Raw genomic sequence first — 17,918 nt, forward strand, 5'->3', positions numbered from 1 at the left:
CAGGGTCAAGAGAAATATTAATATTTGTAGCTACTAAAGACGGGGTTACTTCTTGGGTAAAGACCAGAGCATAGACTAGTGACTCACTTTCTCCAGAAAACATTACTTTGGAAGAACCAAAAAATTGCAGACTTCTAGAACTAACTCTGAAAAAGAGTATGACCAATCCTCAAACTTAGAATATTGTCTTCCCATTCCTTGGAGGGAAAACAACTTTAACATAAAGTTTCAAACTGAAGAAATAGTCTGGGAAATGAACAAATGAACTTGACCATAAAAATCTACTATTCTTGAAAGGGAAGACCAAAACATAATTTAGAAAGTAACTATGTAAAAATAGCTACAAGCAAAGCATCAAAGAAAAATCTAATTGGACCCAATACCAGCAAGAATTCCTGGAAGAATTAAAGAAATAAATAAGAGTGGTAGGGGAAAATTTGGAAATGAAAATGAGAGTGATGCAAGAAAATTAAGAAAAGAGAAATCTCAGCTTGGTAAAAGAAGCATAAAAATACTGAAGAAAATAACACTTTTAAAAAACAGAATTGATCTAATGGTAAAAGTGGTATAAAAATTTCACTGAAGAAAAAAACTTCTTAAAAAGTAAAAGAGACCAAATGGAAAAAGAAATACAAAAATTCATTGAAGAAAATAATTCCTTAAAAATAATAGTAGGCAAATGGAAGCTAATGACTACTTAAGACATCAAGAAACAATGACAAACTCAAAAATATGAAAAAAATAGAAAAATACAAAATATCTCCTTGGGAAAACAGTTGATCTAGAAATAGATTGAGGCAAGATAATTTAATAATTATTAGACTATCTGAAATCCATGATTGAAAAAAAAAAGCCAAGACATCATATTTGACAAATAGTCAAGACAAACTGCCCTATCTTAAATCCAAAGACAGGATAGAAATGGAAAGAATCTATTCATCACTCCCTGAAAGATATCCCTAAATGAAAACTCCCCAAAATATTGTAGCCAACTTCCAGAAATACTAAGTCAAGGAAAAATATTAAAAAACATACAGAAATAATTCAAATATTGTCAAGAACACACAAGATTTAACAGCTTCCAACTTAAAGGTATGAAGTACTTGGAATATGATATTCCAGAAGACAAGGAGTTAAGATGATAATCAAGAATCAGATACCTACCAAAACTAAGTATAATCTTCCAAGGGAAAAATGAATAGTGAATGAAATAGAGGACTTCCAATCTTTCCTGATGAAATGATCAGTGCTAAATAAAAATTCTGACAAACAGAAGACTAAAGAAAAACATAAAAAGAAAAATATGAAAGAGCAATCATGAAGGACTTAAAATTGAACTGCTTACATTTCTACATGGGAAGATAATTCATGTAATTCCTAAGAACTTATTGTTATTAAAGAATTTAAAAGAAGTTTACATAGTTCTGAGTCAAATGTTGGAATAATCTCAAAAAATATATAAAAATATTTTATAAAATGTTTATATTTTTTATATTTTATTCTATAAGAAACAGACTGATGTAGTGGATTTGTGACTGGATTTGGATTCAAGAACAAAGATTCATATCCTATGTCTAATACATACTACAATTCTCCAAGATTCTGTGTTACAGAGGCAGAGTTGCTAAACTTCAGTGTTGGTTTTGAGGTGTGCAACACAATTGAAGTGAAGTTGAAGAAACAGCTATTATTAATTAGTTTGACTTGATTATTCTAATGTGTCCTTTGGGGGTAATTGTGACTCAGGCAGATAATCAGAATACTTGTTAGGTTTGCAGGAGATTCTCTTTTGAGAGAAAAGGGTTTGGAGAGTTTGAATCAGAATTCCAATAAATGTATACTGAAAACTGGTTAAAGTCAAAATGAAGCTTTATTTAGAACACCACATTTAAGAGGTAGAAGCTGAAGTGGGAAATCTGGTACAGGAGGAGAGATTCAATCCAAGGAAGCAAGATACAGAAAATATTGGTGAGTTGAATTTATGGAATCTGTCTCTTTGCAACATCATTCTTTGGGACAGCTAGGTGGCACAGCGGATGGAGCATCAGCCCTGAAGTCAGAAGGACTTGAGTTCAAATCTGGTCTCAGACACTTAACACTCCCTAGCTGTGTGACCCTGGGCAAGTCATTTAATGTGATGACCGCGTTAGCACCCTGGATACTTTAGAATCAGCTGGAGTCAGGATAAGCCAAAGTCCTTGAGGACATGAATCTGCCAGGAGTGACTCTGGTTTTCTCATTCTACCCACTAAATCTTCCACCCAATCTCCTATATAACAGATCAAGCCTACAGCATAGTGGGCAAGGCCATTCTTTCTCCAAGCATATACTGATAGAGTATTGTCCAATTGGTAATTAGCCTTAAGCACTCGGACCTCAGTGCATCAACTCAGCTTTAGCCCATTACAATTTAATCCCAATTTCCTTCCTCAGGAAAAAAAAATAGAAAAAGGAAAAAAAAACATTATGGTGGAGAGTGTTTTTGATTCTTTTTGCTTCTTGCCAGATAGTAAATCTGGACAAGGATTTGCCTTGTCTTCAATAATTCTGAAGAGCTATGAGAATGGACAGTTGTCTTGAAAAATGGTTTCTTTCTGTTTCTAGTTTTTTGCTACCATATAAACATAAAAAACTGTAAACTGACAAAAACTGAAAACTACAGGGATGATCATCAGTTATGAGAAGGCTGAACCAATTGGCATATGAATGTAATAGAACATTATTGTATTATAAGAAATAAGGAAAATGATTTCAAAGAGACATGGAAAGATTTAGATGAACTAATACATCAGAAGACCTAGAAAAACAATATATATTATAACATCAATGTTATAAAAATGAACAATTTTGATACACTTAGAACTCTGATCATCTAAATGTCCAACTCAGGATATTGAAAGAAGGATGACATCCATTCCATGTCAGAGGTGACATTTTGTTTGAAAGTATTTATGTAATTTAGGAGTTTCTTCCTCCCTCCCTCCATTCTTTCCTTCGTTCTTCATTCTTTCCTTCATTCCTTCCATAGGAGATGTGATTGGGAAATGGAAGTTTGATAATTAGAAAACATTAAAAAAAAAGAAAATGACTGTTCCTCAATCAAAATATAGTGAACTCTATAGATGATGTGAAAGGGAAATAGATTGTTTTAAATCAGTCACTTGACCTGTCTGCTTTAATTTCCTCATTTAAGGGATGAGGAAAATGTACATAATAATAATAGCATTTACTTCCCCAAGTTATAAGAATAAATGAGATATTTGTAAATCCCTTTACAATACTATTTTATAGTTGAGAAAACTGAAGCTTATAGGGATGAAGTGAAATAGCTTGTTATGTATCTTCTAAGAGTAGGAGTATTTGAGTCTACATCTCTGACCTTCAGTCTATTGCTCTTCCCATTCTCTATGAAACCAGTCGTAATTTCTTCCATGTGAAATTCCAAGAACAAAAAACTTGGAATCTTGCCAGTCCTTAAAAGTACAGATAGAACTCAATATATTAATAAAATTCATCACAGGAGCACCATCTACTCTGTTCTAACAGGTGGTCATTCAAGCTTTGCTTAGCTTCATCAATTGGCAAGCTCTTATTCAGTTCTTACTATCAGAGGCAGCTTGTTTTTTTTTTTTTTTTTAAAGTCCCTGCAAGCCTGGAAAACCTGGGTTTTGTCTCTAATAGTCCTAATGGCGATTTGACTTTGGGCAAGTATTTAACCTTCCATTAACCTCTCAATACTCAATACAAATTAAATAACAATTTGTCCTTGAAGCTTGAACAGAAAAAATCCTTTTCACTTTTAGAAAGTTATACAAAAGCTTCCTGAGTTCTGCAAATAGACCCCCCATTATAGCATCACCAACAAATGACCAATTTATCCAGTCCATATGTTGTTATTGAATAGTTATGTGGATGCTTTCTCTTCCATTAGATAGTGAGCTACTTGAGGGAAGAGATTACTTTTTCCTTTGTTGCCATTCTTTGTGTTCCTAGCACTTAGTACAATGTCTGACACATGTTAAGAGCTTGGTAGTTGCTTGTTGGCCATACATGTTGCACCTGAAGACCTGTAGTGATAGGTATTCACTTTTTCCTGAGATAGACCATATCATGTGTTACAAGGGGAAATTCAAAGCCAAGTCATCTTTTTTTTTTTTTTTTTTACTGTAAAAATGGCACGATTTTATTATTGTTATTACACTCCAGTCTGATGATGGATAACTATTCACTGGGTCCTGAACTGCCAGTATTCTCAAACAATGTTTATTTTATTTTTTTAAATTTAATTTTATTTAATAATAACTTTATATTGACAGAATCCATGCCAGAGTAATTTTTTACAACATTATCCTTTGCACTAGCTTCTGTTTCGATTTTTCCCCTCCCTCCCTCCACTCCTTCCCCTAGATGGCAAGCAGTCCTATATATGTTAGATATGTTGCAGTATATCCTAGATACAATATATGTTTGCAGAACCGAACAGTTTTCTTGTTGCACAGGGAGAATTGGATTCAGAAGGTAAAAATAACTCGGGAAGAAAATCAAAAATGCAAATAGTTCACATTCGTTTCCCAGTGTTCTTTCTTTGGGTGTAGCTGCTTCTGTCCATCATTTATCCATTGAAACTCAGGTCTCTTTGTCAAAGAAATCCATTTCCATCAGAATACATCCTCATACAATATCGTTGTCGAAGTGTATAATGATCTCCTGGTTCTGCTCATTTCACTTAGCATCAGTTCATGTAGGTCTCTCCAAGCCTCTTTGTATTCATCCTGCTGGTCATTCCTTACAGAGCAATAATATTCCATAACATTCATATACCACAATTTACCCAGCCATTCTCCAATTGATGGGCATCCATTCATTTTCCAGTTTCTAGCCACTACACACAGGGCTGCCACAAATATTTTGGCACATACAGGTCCCTTTCCCTTCTTTAGTATCTCTTTGGGGTTTAAGCCCAGTAGTAGCACTGCTGAATCAAAGGGTATGCACATTTTGATAACTTTTTGGGCATAATTTCAGATTGCTCTCCAGAATGGTTGGATTCGTTCACAACTCCACCAACAATGCATCAGTGTCCCAGTTTTCCTGCATCCCTTCCAACATTCATCATTATTTTTTCCTGTCATCTTAGCCAATCTGACAGGTGTGTAGTGGTATCTCAGAGTTGTCTTAATTTGCATTTCTCTGATCAATAGTGATTGGAACACTCTTTCATATGAGTGGTAATAGTTTCAATTTCATCATCTGAAAATTGTCTGTTCATATCCTTTGACCATTTATCAATTGGAGAATGAAAGCCAAGTCATCTTAAAGAAACTAATAGCTATTCACTATTCCCCTCCTACATTGATTGGGCTCCACTTAAAACCTCCTCCCATATTTCTCATTTAACTAACTTTTTATTTTTATATCTCTCTAATGTACTTCTCATGTAATGTAGTAAATTATGGCTATCTGATATGCATTGATAAGTAAGCCTCCTACTATTATTTGAAGGCAACAGTCTTTTTTATCTAAATTTTTGTTTTTTTACTTCCTCTTTTCCCTCATCCCCAATGCCTCGTAGAGTACTGTGCATGCAGTAGTTGCTTACTGAATACTTTAGTTGTCAGAGTTATAGAATGGATATTGAATGGATCGAGGCTGATGGAATGATTAAGATGTATCTCTGACCACAAGGAAATTGTAATATAATAAGGAAGATAAGTTATGTATGCAAACATAACAAATAAAATGTAAATGCCAGAGAATCATTGGCCAAGTAATTTGAGATTCCCTAAATAGGGTCATATTTATTTTGGGAGGACTAGAACAGGATTTATGAAGGACATAACTTGAAATTATCAATAAGATTTTATCATAATAACTGTAAACCCATTAGTAATTAGATATGTAAATGAGATTCCTTCCAATTCTAAACCTATAATACTATGACCTTTTGGTGCTAAGCAAATATTACACTCATCTTGGCTTGGGAAATAACCTGTATTCTTTACATTCCAAGGCATATAGGGTTCTTCTTCAATCTGGTATCTATACCCAAGTATCTCTTTTTTCAAAATGTAGGCTAATAATAAGGTTGTGGCGTATGGTAATTATTGCAGAAAAACTAAATGAAATGTTTTTTAGAAGGCAAGATTCTAATGTCCCCATTTTTTTCTTTTAGTGAGTGTAGTTCATCTTGGGGATAATTTTGAGCAAAATTATGTTCAAGTATCAAGAGAAGAGACAATTGCTTTAATCTTTAGAAGATAATTGGAAGCTAAAAATAGAAAGCAGAGGCTGCATTTTAAAATCTGTGCATACAAGTCATATTGCAGTTGAATATCTACTCTTGGGTGCTTACTTAGGGTAATCTCCTTTGCACTCCTGATGAGATGGTGAAAAGAGCAATATGAGAACATGAATTCTTTGAGTTGTAAGGTTGAATTTGGTGGAGTCTTCAGAATAAATAAAAAATATTGCATCTGGTTGTTAATAACATCCCTCTTTCCTGTTAAAAATACCTAGTTGCTAACCTAGGAATGGAGAAAAAAGTAGGAAAAACCCTTGCTCTGCCTTTCATAGTAATAATTCAACTATCTGATAAGAGTAGTATCTAAGTGGGTATTAAATCACTTTAGTTTTATTCTTGTTTGTTTGGTTGTTTTAGCTGTTAGGAAGATTGTTGAGCAAGTTACATGTGTGTTAGTCACATCTTCAGACCAAGAATATGCAAATACAGCCATACTGAGGCTTCTATTGAAAACTCAGATCATGATGACAACACATGTCAGGTGAATTGGGTACAGCTGCTAATGAATTTCAATAATAGAGTTGAAAGAGGAAATAAAAGGTAGTCTCCAATTTTTCATATTGGAATCTAAATTATAATAGTTTTCAAATTATTAGTTGTTTAACATAGTTGGATTGATGGTTTATTTTTTTAAAGCTTAAAAATAGTAAAAGTTGTTACTTGTATTTCTGGCCACTCATGACTTAGAACAGTTTTAGGAGGTCATTTTCTTGGCGTTCCAGGAAGTTAAATAGAGAAAGTGCTGGCTTTGAATCCCAGAGATCTGGGTTCATTTCTCAAATTTACTGTGTGGCCATGAACACAAATCACTTCATTTTATCTAAAGCATCAATTTTTCTGTGTATATTGAACTGAAACTATTGGGAAATGCATATGAGATGATTGTGTCAATGGCAGATCCTGCTGTGCTGTGAAATGAAAGCATGTTGTCTTGCATTCATTATTTATGAGTAAAAACCCAAAGGGCAATTGGTTAGCTTTGTCCCAGTTGGCAGGATATTCCCTGCTACATTCCTCCCTTCTTTTCATTTTTCTTTCTATGCTTCTTTTTAGAAGCAAAATATTTAGTTCATAAATAAGAAGACTTTAAAAACAAAACATGAGGATGCCTCTGTCTTAAAGATGCCATAAATGAAATCATACCAATGATATTTTGTGAAGAGCTTTAAAAATTTAACTATTTTACTGATTAATCTTTCTGCCTCAGTTATCTTTAGTTAAATAAAATAAATGAATCTATTTTACTAAAGCGATTTCCCCTAACAGTTGAATTGCTAACTTTATAAGGTTAGTTTGAGACTTGGCAAAGGAAGTTTACATATCACTTTCAACTTTTAGAATCCATTCACAATACTGTCAGTGATTTATTTTGATAAAAGTAAGTATTTGTGTATCAGAAGAATATTGGTGCCATATATAATCATTGAATTAAGGTTGGATGCTGTAAAAATGAAATTATTTCCCTTATTAAGATGAAAAAATATATAGAGAGCCTCATTTACTAAAATATTCTAATGATACAGCTTCTGGTCTTCAAGTATTTTTGGTCCTCAAAAACCATGCTAGTAAAGCACAAAGACTTGTGAAAGCCTACCAATTGTCTAAGGACTCAGTGATCTATATGCAGTATCAGAAGTTTTGTCAATCAATGAATTTCTTTGACTTCTGTTAACTGATGAAAGCTACTTACCAGGATAAGAAAAGTGTTCATATCTACTTTAGTTTGGGCTCTATCCACAACTGATGGAAGGAAAGATCCTGTTTGATGGCCTTGATATCAGTAAAGTATAGAAGTCATAATTGCCTAATAAGACTGAAGGTAGAACTAAGACATAGGAAGGTTAAAGATTGTTTAAACTGACTTCTGTATGTAGCATGCTAGTTATAATACAGGAATCTTGGAGATCATCTACTTTAATGCTTTTATTTTACGGATAAGGAAACAAGCCCAGAGAGGTTAAAGGACTTGGTTAACATTGCATAGGTATAGCTAGGATTTATATTCAGATGATCTTTCAAAATTAGTACTCTCAGGGCAGCTAGATGGTACAGTGGATAGAGTACTAACCCTCCAGTCAGGAAGACCTGAATTCAAATGTCGTCTCAGACACTTAACACTTCCTAGCTATGTGATTCTGGTCAAGTCACTTAACCCCAATTCACACACACACACACACACACACACACACACACACACACACACACCCATAAGCTAGGACTCTCCATGGTTTTATGGTTTTCATTCATTGGCCAGAAGAGCTATTAGCAATAATGGCAAAGTCTTGCTTCCAGGAAATATGAAGAGAAGAAGGAAATTTTCAGCATCCTAGAGTAAGTGACATTTATTTTTTCTATACAGCCAAGAATTTAAAATCTATGCTCAAAATATAGACGGTATCTCTCTAGAAAAGAAAGTAAAAGAGCCAGCTGTGTATCTCTTTCTCTTTAAATTCGGGAAAGATAATGAAACTCTCTCTTAAAAATAAGCAACTGAAAAAGCCTTCAATGTTTAAAAATTAAGAAAAAGGACAAAGAATTGTGATTTATGTCAGGAGATTTTTGCATAAAAGATTATGATACAGAGGAGAGAAAAGGCAATGAATTAACTAAATACTTTGAATTTAGTAATAGATAGGAATCTCTGACAGGGGAGAAAGAGGATTCTTTGAGGAGGAAAGTAGCCCCTGGTTTTCCAAAGATAAATTCTATTAGCTTGTAAGCTCCTTGAGAGCAGGCTCTGTCTTGCTTCTAATAATTAAGTTGCTAGGTGGTATTGTGGATAGAATTCTAGTTTTGGAGCCAGAGAAACTTGACTTTAAATCCTACTTGACCCTTACTAGCTGTGGGACTCGGAACAAACTTCAGCTTTATTCTTTGTAAAATAAAAGGGTTTGAACTAAATGGTCTGAACTAAAGCTCATGATTCTGTGATAATTGAGGTTGGATCTGATGATCTCAAATGCTTTATCTCACTCACAGATTCTATGATTCTATGATCCTTGCAAATAACTTCAATATGATTTTTAAAAATAAAGAAAAAAAGAGAAATAAGAGACAGCCTAGCATAGGACCTGACATATAATGAACTTTAAAAAATTAATTGATTGAAGTATTGATGTAATGAAGAACCTTAGAAGGGTATTTGTTGATGAATAAAAGAAGTAGCAGTTTCCTTGTGGGTTTTAATTCTTGGGATTTAGTTGTATGTATATATATATATATACATACATATATATATACACACACACATATATTTATATATATATACACACATATATATATAATAACTATATGTTAGCATCTAGAGATAATATTACTGGTTATTTTTGTGACACATATCTTTATAGACAATCATATAGAATATATGGATTTACCCACATAGGTTTAATCCATACAGAATATATTCTATATATAATATATATGTATATATATGTTTGAACCATATAGACTATATAAGGTTCATAGGTTGAAAGCATTCTTAAAAATCAATGCCTAAATTTATTGATGAAAAAAAACTGAAATCCAAGAGAGGAGCCGTGATAGTTCCATGTTTGGGTAGGATGGTGTAATGGATAGATAGCTCAATTCAAAGCCAATAAGAGTTGGAATCAAGTCCCACCTCAGACACATCTCCCAGACAAATCACTTAACCTTAAGTGTTCTAGATCAGGGCTTCTTAATTTTTTTTTACTTGTGCCCCCTTTTCACCCAAGAAAATTTTATATGACCCTGGATATATAAGGATATAAAATAAGTATTCACATAAAACATTTACTGATAATAAATCATAATTTTTTGCATACCCCACATTCAGTTATGAGACCCCATATGTGGTTGTGACTTACAGTTTAAGAAGCTGAGTTCTATCTAAGCAACTAGGGCTGTAAGTTGCTAAGAAGGTGCTGTCCTTCATTGGTAAAGGGCATTTTCTCACCTGGGAATTACTGGAACCAGAGAAACTATAGGCCTGTTTCAGTCCCTTTGAAGCTAGTTAGAGGTAGATCTGGGAAATAGTACATACTGTCATGCAGAGTTAAGTTTTTCTAGATAATGAAATTGGACAGAACCTGAATGACTTTCTTTTACTCAAAATAGAAAAATGAAAGAGCACATTTGAAAGTATAAGCAATCTGTTTTAAAATTTAATTTTGTGCTCATTAAATTAGCAATGGAAAGCAAGAATTAGAACAGTACTGCCACTCAGCTAATCTAAAACACACTGGTAGCATGCCATAGCACTCCTGGGTAAACTACTTTGATTGTCATGGGGTTTTCTTATAAGTTCTAGAACCCAAATTATCCATGGATATTTCTAAGACCAAGGTCTCCCAGAAGCTTCTGAAATATCACTAAATGTTGTGGTCCTTGAGATTTTAAATTAGCTTAGAATGGGCTGGCTTATGTTCATTTATAAATGAAATTCAATCCCAGAAGACCTAACTTGACAAAAATTTACAAACTAGTTTTTGGGCCAGGGATTTTAGTTCTGTTAACTCATTGAATTTTCAAACTGTGAGGATAATCCATAGAAGTGACTCTTATTAGCACAATGCCTGGCACATAAGCACTTAATTCTAGTTGATTGACTGACTTTTGATAGTCCTAATACATAATAGGTTTAATCACATAAATACTTGTTGACATGGTGGTGTGAAAATTCTTAGAAAATCAACTGATGAGAAGATATTATGTGAGTCCACATTTAAACTCAATAAATATTCCTTAATAGATTCAGTAGATGATATGTAAGAGAATTGGAATTTAGAGTTTTAAAAATATAATTATTGTTAATTTCTATTTTTATATCACAGTTATTTCAGATATAATATCCCCTCTCCTCCAGTGAACTTTGCCTTATAACAAAAAAAAAGTTAAGCAAAAGTAATATATATATATATATATATATATATATATATCAATCTATATGTAGCCTATTGTTTCCCACATCTCTGTTGAGAAGAGGTGAGTCTTGTATATCTTCTCTGAGGCCAAAATTTGTAATTACAGTTACTCAGAGTTCAGCTCAGATTTAGAGTTCTTTTTGCTTATATTATTAAAATCTACATTTTATTGTCCTGGCTTGGTTAGCCTCACTCATAAGTTTTCCTACATTTTTATTAATACTTTATTTTTATTTTTAATGACACAACAATGTATTTCATTACAATCATTTACCCTGATTTTTGAGTCATTTCCTAATTGACATACACATTATTTCCAGAGTTTGTTGGGTTGTTGGTTTTGTTTTGTTTTCCTACTTCCAAAAGTAAGCTATAAATACTTTACTTTCATATATACACACACACACACACACGTGTGTGTGTGTGTGTGTGTGTCTATAGATATATATTTATGTATGTATATATGAGATAGTTTGTTTTATTATATTGAGATAAATGTGGCCATGGTCTAGTCACCTTGAGACATATCTCTAGCCTTTCTTAGTAAAGCCTTATTACAAATCTAATCCCATCACATGATCCTGAGTTGAGGGAACAAATGGCATTTTTCTCCATCTGGTTGGAGTGACTAGTCTGAGGGATATTAAAATAGCTCTGCTTCCTGTTTAGAATCCATAATTGAGAATAAGTAAGCAAATACTGCTTAGGTCTGCCTTTAGGGAGGGAAGTTATACTTTCAAACTTTGTATGGGTGGAAATTTTTTGGTTGCATTATAATTAGCCCTAGTCAATATTTTGGAATGTATATTTTCCTAATAACTTTAATAAAAATTTAAACTTTAATCTCTAAGAAATCCAGCCTCTTGCAGAGGAAATCCCTATATATAGCTTGGAGGTTTCAGTCTTTGTTCTATTTTCCTCACTTATTTTTTACTTTGCTTTTTTTAAAAATGACTTTGAGATTTGGAAGAAGAATCATTCAAAGATGGAATATTAGTATTGAATAGACTCTCTAGAAACATGAGTTTGTCCAAAACAATTCAGATTAGTTATCCAGCCTTCACTTGAAGTAGATGTTCAGTGATGTTAGGAAGTAACTATCTTAGGAGGCAGTTGCTAAAATCACTGGGCTGTTCTAGTAGCAAAATTCCTCTGTTTATTAAGCTAAAATTTGTCTCCTAATAATTTCTGGTCATTGCTTTGAATTTTATCTTCTATACAGAATATATATAATTAACTTCTTCAATGAAAACTTAAGTTATTTTAAGATAAAAATTACATTTCTCTTCCTACTAAATATTTTCATTTCCAGGTTAAATGTCTCAAGTTTATTCAGCTAGTCTTCATCAGCAGATTTGGTACCAAGGATAAGTGATGGGCAAGACAGTCAGTTTCCAGAGACACAGCATACAATTGATAGTAGAACATGTACTGAAGTCATCAGATGAAGATAAATAATTCATCTGTAACTTACATTTTAGTGGCTAGGGGAGCTGAGAGGCTAAGTGCTTTGTCCATGGTCATGGTTGTGCAGACATTATATATGAGAGGAAAGACTTGAGTTCAAGTCTTCTTGATTCCAAAGTCAACCGTATATCCACTATGCTACCCTACTGTTTTTCTCTAAAAGAATAATATTGCTTTTAGTAAATACACAAACTTTAAGATTAGGTATTTCCCAGTACTTGTTTATATTGTGTTGAACCAAACCACATGTGCTACAATAAAGGAATGAGGTCTTTTTTGGACAGTAACATTCAAGGAACTCAGTTTCAGTTGAGTATGTTGTTTAAGTCTGTTTGGGGGTCCTGGAGCAACATGTATGATATGATTGTATTCTTTCAACAACATTATTCTCATGATATTCAGAAGTTAATACAACTCTCCAGACATTTTAGGCTGGTATTGATTGAAACACATGTACATATTGAGGCTAGAGTCTGGTTGTTGATAGTGTTGTTGAGTGCTTTCAGTTTTGTCCAACTCTTCATGGTCCCATTTGGGTTTTCTTGGCAAAGATACTGGAATGGTTTGCCATTTCTTTTTCCAACTCATTTTACATATTGAAGAAACTGAGGCAAAAAGTATTCGGTGACTTTTTCAGGGTCACGACTAGTAAGTATCTGAAAATTAGTAAGTATCCACATTTGAATTCAGGAAGATATGATTTGTCCAATGTTACACAGTGAAATTATATCTGTGGTCCTTTTCATTATTATAACTGTCTTCTGAGGACAAATTAAACTCTGACATTTACAGCATTCTATATGTTGAGTTCTCTTCCCCTCTAACATTCTATGTTAAGGAATTGTAAGTTATCAGACTTGGAAGGGCCTAAAAAGATCATTTAGTCTAATTCATATTTGATCTAACTTCTAAGATCCCATTCAATAGTGACATTGTATGTCCAATTTTCTTAGGTCCTTTCCAGCTCTGACATTTTGGTTTTACTTTAGTTTGATTACTTTTACTGGGGTTTCTGGATTTATTTTATTTTACTTCATTTGTTTGGTGTATATCTTACAGTTAAAAAATTCAGATATATTCCTCTCAGGAATCATTCATGCTTGAATTGGAGTTATTTTTGAAATTTTATTTTCAAATAACCATTTTTGTTGTTCTCCAGTCATTTCAAGGGTTTTTATCATTTCCCTTTCTAGCTCATTTTATAAACAAAGAAATGGAGGAAATTGGATTAAATAACTTGACCAAATTCACACAGTTAGTCTGAGTCCGGGTTTGAATTTAGGAAGATGAGTTTTCCTGACTTCGGGCACCAGTGTCTAACCACTGCAACATTTAGCTGCTTTTTAATCCTTGCTGCTTTTAAACACATAAAATTGCTTAGTACTGGGGGTGACTCTGATTGGGTGATTTTTTTCATTTTACTAATTTTAATAGTATTTTATTTTTTTCAAATACATGTAAAGATAGTATTCAATATCCACTTTTGTAAGATTTTGTGTTATAAATTTTTCTCCCTCCTTATTTTACCTCCCCTTCCTTAGATTTAATATATACAATTATTTTAAACATATTTCCATATTTTTCATGTTGTATAAGAAAAATCATGCCAAAAGGAGGAAAAAACAAGAGAAGGGAAACAAACAAATAAACAAAAGGTTTATTTATGCTTTGATCCATATTCAATCTCCATAGGTCTCTATCTGGATGTGACTGTCATTTTCCATCCCAATCCTATTGAAAATACTTTGACTCACTACGTTATTGAGAAGAGCCAAGTCCATCTCAGTTGATCATCACATAATCTTGTTACTATATACAACATTCTTTTAGTTTTACTCATTTCACTTAGCATCAATTCATGTAAGTCTTTCCAGACTTTTCTGAAAATAGTCTGCTACAAACATTTTTGTACATCCGGCTCATTTTCCCTCTTTTATGATCTCTTTGGGATATAGATGACAGGGTGATTTTCTTAAGATTGATTCTATTACTGTATAGTTACCCTTTCTACATTGCAGGTTCTGGAGGCTCCATTCTCTTGTGATATGGAAAATTCAAGTAAAATATTTTGATCCTTGCTTCATACCAGATAAAAAGTATGAATTTTTCCTTTATGGGGTGTTAATATTACTTTATTGTAAAATTTTGGTTTATTATTTGGTCATAGATTACGTATCATCTTCTGGCTTTTTCATGTCATCTGCAACTTCCAGAAACTCCCTCAAAATTCCCATTTAATTTCTTATGCCAACTTGCAATATATCAGAATCACAATGGGTAAAGTCATGATGTGAAAGGGATAATTGTAATCCACAATTTGATGTTGGTTTTTTGGTTTGTTTTTACATGAATTTGTGCTGACCTTGGTGCTGAATAGAGGTTGTCCATTTCTACAGCACCACCATCCATCACTGTCACTCTGATTGACACTAATTAAAGGAGATACATTTATATTAGGGAAATGATGGTTTCAATTGATAAGTTTCAGCAGGAGAGCTCTTGGTATCAGTCCTTTTCCCAAAGCTCTTTTATTATGAATAAAGTCTGAGTAACATCTGGTAGAAAATCTGTCTTAAATATGAAGTTATTAAAGATTTTTGATGGCCACTTCCCAACCTATCTGTATACTTGATGTCAGCATAATACCTAAAACTCAATTCCAGAAGTATCTGTGTTTCAACAATGAAAAATGAAGCATAGATTTTTGTTGTTGTTATTGTTGTTTTATTGTTTCACAGAGTTCAAAATTTCTGAATTTTGGCTGTGAAAAAAAATTCATTCAATTCTTTTCCTGTGGGTATGTGTTGAAATAACTGTTGGTTGAATTGATTACTGAATTTTCCATCAGCAATTTTAGCTCACTTTAAAAATAGCCACACATTTAAATATGGCCACATGCAGTGACAAATTTTAGTAAGCACATCAAAAATCAATCGTAAGTAATTGATCCATAAAAGTCCTATACAAAGCATTTCTGGGGATAAGGATTACAAGGAAAAACAACATATGGTACTTATTAGTTTTGGAAATTCACGCAAAAATTATGATAGATTAAAGATAGTTTTTCAATGCTCATTGACACAGATATCAATTTTGAATTCCTACCCAGCCTTTAAAGACAAATTCAAATTCTTCCTCTTCTTCCATAAAACCATCTTTGATTCCTTATCAGTGATGATCTTCCTTGGGCTTTGCCTATTACTTTTTTCTGCATATACATAATGAATTTACCATGAAATATAATTTATTATAAATATCTATCTATATATATATTTTAACTATCCTTGCAGACTCTTAGTTCCTTTAAGATAGGGATCATGTCTTATTTAAGTTTTGTTTTTCATCCAATAACTCACTGCATTCTGCATAGAGTAGATAATTCATACATATTTGTCTAAATTAAATTAAATACTATCACCACATTTTCCTTTGTGTGTGTGTTTGCATTAAATCTTACAAACTTGACAATGACAGTTGGTTCACAGCCGATATAAAGACAAAAAAATTGCTATTTTAAGCTATGTAGAGTGAATTCTCTGGCTATGTGAAGGCTATGGGAATTTAAAAATTGAATTCTTATAGAAATTTCTTATTTGCCCATTAACAAGTTCTCTTTAAAAAAATTCATTCCAAATTATAACCACATTTAATAGATTCCAGAATATCTGCCTTTGTACTAAAGAATATTAAAATGAGGAACTAGTACATCAGCTTTTTGGAATATTTATCCCATTTAGAGAGCCTAGTACTCTCTGTGTTTCCAAGAAATAGGACATTTAGAGGATGATTTCAGTTCATGAATCAGTAATATACAATATGTAATTGAGTCTTGCAGTGAAGATTATCTGCAAGTACCAAAAGTGCCTTACCACCCATGTGGTCTGAAAGCATGGTATAGCCTAAGTGTTAAATTGGAAGTATGCCTTTAAACTGCAAATAGATCTGCCCACAAGTACCTGATTAAAGTGAATGTGAACCATTTAAATGTTAGTTGTTGGTCATGTGTTACTTGTGTCCTTTGTTTTCAGCTGGAATGAATAATATTGGCTTTTCTTTGTTTTAGATGAGTTATTTTAAAATCACTACATGTGCAGTTGATAATCCACGGGTTTCTAACCTTTCATTTCTGAGGTCAAGTGGGATTTTTCTGTATTCTTTAGCTGCTCAGCTTGAAGGTCAAAAGCGCATATATGAAATATCTGTCAAAATAGAAATGAATAATTTATGTAGTGTGCATAACTTTTATTAGTATGGCTATATACTGATGCAAAGGAATCTAGGTAAAAAAAAGTATCTATCTCAATTCTTAGTATTCAAAAAATGAAATATTTTAGGATGATAATTAAAAAGTTCAAATTGTATGTATTGGCTAATATAGTATTAATAAGATATCTTCTCTGTGTGCTTTCAAATAACAGTTTTAACTTTTCCAAACAAAAACATTTTTAGACCAACAGAATCATTGGCTGGAAAAAAAAGAACTTAGATCCAGGTTAGCTTAAATCAATGATGTTTGCCATCTTCCCACTTAGGCATTGGAGACCTGCTTGTCTTACCTAATTTTCTTACGGAAATGACCGGAATATTTGGAGGATCTTAGCTTCATTAAAAGTGAGAATAAACAGAAGAGGAAAAATCTTCTCCATTTACTTATCTGATTTAATATAATCATGGTTTGGTTGTCAGATTTCCATACCTATTGTTTATAAATGAACATAGGTCTCAGTAATAATAGAGTAAATCATGTCAACAAAATGTTATTTAGTCTTTCAAGGAAGTATAGCTATTTCTTAGATGGCCTTTCTTATATCTCTGTCAGTGTTTCTGGTAAACATGGTAAAAATAGGACTAAACATAAATAAAATTCTTTCAATATATTGATCTGTGTCTAGAATTATATATTAGAATTAAAAGTGATAATAATAATTAATAGCTAGCATTTAAAGAGAATTGTAAAGTTTGAAAAGCACTTTATAGATGTTAACACTGTGATTAATGTAAGTATACTATTATCCTCATCTTACAGATTGGAAAATTGAGCCTGAGGGAAGTTGTGTCTTGCTTTGGGTCACACAGCTAGTACCTGAAACAGAATTCAAACTCAGTACTTCTTGAATCCAGGTCCTACAGTGTATTCCCTGTGCCACCTTGCTACCAAGAATCTTAGCACCTATTTGCACATGGACCAACCAGACCCTAGAGAAGATTTGACTTGCTTGGGGTCATTTATTAAACTAGTGGCAAAGAAT

At 32.8% G+C, this 17,918-nt stretch overlaps 1 protein-coding gene and 1 long non-coding RNA gene across 9 annotated transcripts in view; one reads left to right on the plus strand and one right to left on the minus strand.

The window, feature by feature from the left end:
- PHACTR3 (phosphatase and actin regulator 3) overlaps positions 1-17,918 on the plus strand; it is a 282,307-nt gene that overhangs the window by 60,740 nt on the left and 203,649 nt on the right. The gene's annotated exons all lie outside the window — the stretch shown is intronic.
- The window catches only part of LOC127548978 (uncharacterized), a 95,882-nt gene that overhangs the window by 26,576 nt on the left and 51,388 nt on the right, over positions 1-17,918 (minus strand). For all 3 annotated transcript variants that reach the window (XR_007950497.1, XR_007950495.1, XR_007950496.1), the window contains one exon: positions 16,787-16,868. This is a non-coding gene — a long non-coding RNA (uncharacterized LOC127548978). The remainder of the gene's footprint in view (positions 1-16,786; positions 16,869-17,918) is intronic.

This window comes from Antechinus flavipes, chromosome 2 (assembly GCF_016432865.1).
Source record: "Antechinus flavipes isolate AdamAnt ecotype Samford, QLD, Australia chromosome 2, AdamAnt_v2, whole genome shotgun sequence".
NCBI lineage: Eukaryota > Metazoa > Chordata > Mammalia > Dasyuromorphia > Dasyuridae > Antechinus > Antechinus flavipes.